This window comes from Dreissena polymorpha, chromosome 9 (genome assembly GCF_020536995.1).
Source record: "Dreissena polymorpha isolate Duluth1 chromosome 9, UMN_Dpol_1.0, whole genome shotgun sequence".
NCBI classification, from domain to species: Eukaryota; Metazoa; Mollusca; class Bivalvia; order Myida; family Dreissenidae; genus Dreissena; species Dreissena polymorpha.
The window spans coordinates 62,909,012-62,912,678 of NC_068363.1; the positions used below are offsets into that span (position 1 = coordinate 62,909,012).

Below are 3,667 nucleotides of genomic sequence, written 5' to 3' on the forward strand. Positions count from 1 at the left end.
TCATGGTCGAGTACATTCAGGTAGAGGTCACAGATTATAACGTTGATGTTTGATGTTATTTTTGTTTTTAAATTAAAGTTGAATGTTTTTCCCATATTTTGTTGCGTTTTAATAACTTTTGAGTTGAAACTATAGCCCACAGCATCCCCAGTCGTCCCTGAATGCACAAAACAGTGTTTTTAAACAACTTTTAACCTATAAATATGTTTCTTCTTGTTTAACACTATCACACTTTTATCTTCACCTCACTTTCATGCTTTGAAGTCTCCCTTTCAATGCTTTTTAACCTTTTATTCTTGCACTGACACGCGCACCTGCCAATAGTACCCGCAAGGGGGTTCCGGCAGTATTGAAAGATAGATAGATAGATAGATAGATAGATGTAACGTCTAAGAGGAACGGTATCTAAAGAACAGAGCATAATTTTGGATGTTTGAGTAAAATTGTAACATACTGTATTTGTGATGTATTTTTGAGTAGTGTGACAATTATGAAAGCATTGCGGTGTGGTTATCTTTGATTAACAGTAGTAATGCATTTTTATGTATTCATGCCTTTTTCCAGGTTCACCACAGTCAGAATTTCCGACCTGCTTTCCCAGATAGCAAAATGCTTCTAAATATCTTTTCTTAACTCCATTAAAAATGGTTCGCGGTTTTCATAATTCATAATTCAAATCATTAATCATATTTCAGATGGATCATACTTGGTTTCAAGTAATTGAGAGTAAGTCTGGCCCAGATCACAAATACAGTGCCTGTGCCCAAAAAACTAAAGTACCCCGCATAAACGAGGAAGCAAGAGGGCAATATCAACTCCCACAAGAAAAACACCTAAACATGAACATAAAAGGATTAAACTGGTGATTATTTTTCACTTTCAGTTTCTTATTCTAGTACTACTTTCTTTTCTATAATAATTCAGTTGTATTTTTATAATTGTGAAATCTCTTCAACCAATTGTAAAATTTGTTGAAAACCCAATATATCACTTATTAAGTACCAGCATTTGGTATATATCACTTATTAAGTACCAACATTTAGTATATATACTATGGATTTAATATTTGTTAAACATAGGCTTGCTTAATAGAACACTGTCTTGTTGTGTGGATATTATATTTTTGCCATTAATATTAAGTTCTTTGCATTAGGACATGGGCTAAAATTTTAATTCAAAGATCAAATAGACCACTCTTCATTCATATAAACTATTTTGGAACAAGCCCATCAATCCTTTTTCAAGCTTTGCCATTAAACACTCAAATTTTCATGTTTCATCACTGATCTAGGATGAAAAAATCAGACACAACAAATGGTCCATCGAAGAGAAATCTATTCTGAAAGAATACAGTCAGCAATTACGAAAAGATGGCGAGTCAGAAAACAGTTTCTGGAACAACTGTGCAATTGCCATGAACAACATGTTTGGTGGAAAAAACAGAATAGGTACATAATGATTCTTAAACAGTAATAACATTAGTATATTTTCCTTATTTTGCTGGCAGAGCACTCAATTTTATATTCAGGTATGATACAATGTCATATGAACCATGCTTATTAAATTGAATTTACAAAGCAGTCATTACAATATGTCATAAGCTGTACATATGTACACAACAGAAACAGTGGGAGATGATAAATGTAGTAAAGGGGTGGGTGATTTTATAAAAAAAAAAAAATCTAAAACGGCTATCAATCAGATATTTTGTTTTTGTAAAAAATATGACTAATTTTTTGTTAATTTAAACAAAAATAATTTTTTTTGAAATGACTACTTATAATGTATTAAACACTTTTTAAGAAGTCTGTGATATAGAAACATAGATTATTTATGTTTGCTAAAACAACATTATATTGTCATTTCTTTTAAAGAAAAAAAGATTTATCAAGCAATACAATCATGTATTATTATTTCTGTTTTTTTTTTTTTTACTTTTTTTTTGCTTCAATCAGGTTCCAGCTCTCCAAGAGAAGTTGCAGGGCATATATTGTCTTCTTCATTGAGAGGAAGTATCGTTTTAGAACTTTTAAATGAAATTGAATATGCAGCAAAAGAATGCTACAACAAGGACAGTGTTTTAGCCCAAAAGGATTTCTGTGACCTGGCTGAATTTAAATGGCATGAACTCATTGATGAACTATTAGAGCAACAGCCACTGCTAGCTGATGTTCTCTTGGCTGTGTCTCTACCAACCTCTAAGATAGGGAATACAAAATCTGTTCAGAGACTAATACTGGTCATATCTGCTGTGTTTGGAATGTTGATGAATACAGGATACCAGGAGTTGTCGTTACAACTTGTTAGTTCAAAAGATAATCGCAATGACTTTAGCTAAAGAACAAACATGCCCCAAATTACATTTAGTTTCAACTGTGTTTCTTTTTTTCTACAAATGTTTTGTTTAAGCCCAAAAACACGAAATATGACTTAACACCTTGTTTATAGAATGGAATATTGTAAAGTGTGCAATTTATATTTATTCATTTTATGAGTAACTCAAGAGAAAATTTCATTAAAGAGTTGCCAAACTCAGCTGTGAATGATTGTTTGTTTTATAAAATATTCAATGTATGTATTTTAAATATATCTTTATATGTTTTAAATATTTCACAATATCTAAATACACATACAGTAAAAAACATACCAGGTATTAAAAAAAATATTTAGCCAGAAATTAGCAATATACATGTATATTTTCTTGCAATTTGATAAAAAAAATAGTATTAAACATTAAATGTTGTACTATTTTCTTAACCTCAAGTTTGTAAAATTGGGCATTTGAATGTTTATGTTACTGTTCATGACACGTTTTGTTTTGAAATTGAATAAATCTTTTGGAACATCTATTTAATAGCACTGACCCTAGCTCTTAAGGTCCTTGATGTTTTAGCTTACCTGAGCTCAGATGAGCTCATAGGATCGATGAATGTCTGTTGTCCGTCCTTCTTCTTTTAACTCCCCTTTGGGGTTTTTTCTGCTCATAGATCGAGAAACTTGGTCATGATAATTGTTTGGAGAAATTGTAGGTCAAGTTCAAAGACGGGTCATCAGGGGCCAAAAACTAGGTCACTATGCCGTTGACAAATATTGACTACCTGTACTAAGGTGAGCGATACAGGGCCAGTATGGCCCTTTTGTTTTAATTCTACCCTTAACACAATCAGGAATAAGTTTACAAATCTTGCAAAAAAAATATTCTTATTTCTTGTCCATTTCGTTTCAATATTTGAATAATTGTAGTTCTATATGTAATTAGAACACCATTTAAATTTCATTAATATACCTTACGTAAAAATGTGTTAAATTTGATGTCAAAAGTGAATTTCCCAGCAGGATTCTCAGGGTTTGTAATTCTTAACTAATAAATAATTTTAAGCCTTATATAGAAGCAAAAAAAAATTGGTCCTGTCTGTAGCCGGGGTTTGAGTTTATAACGAAACCTGGGTTTTACGTTCCAAGCTTTTAATACTATAAAGTATAAATGATGTAAATGATGGCCTGAAACATGAATAAAAATCATGTTATAATTAACAAATGACAATTATAATAACAATTTAAATAATTCATTGTAATACATAATAATATGCAATACAATACAATTACAATTCAAGAAAATACAATTATATAAACATAGAATACAGCACTCACCAGTGACCTCAAGACT

The 3,667-nt window shown here is 31.0% G+C and overlaps 1 long non-coding RNA gene across 1 annotated transcript; it reads left to right on the forward strand.

The window, feature by feature from the left end:
* Nucleotides 1-449: 449 nt before the first annotated feature.
* Nucleotides 450-3,146, forward strand: LOC127844776 (uncharacterized). The gene is made up of 3 exons (XR_008032890.1): nt 450-862; nt 1,292-1,448; nt 1,956-3,146. It is a non-coding gene; the product is annotated as an uncharacterized LOC127844776 (long non-coding RNA).
* The last annotated feature ends 521 nt before the right edge of the window (nt 3,147-3,667 follow it).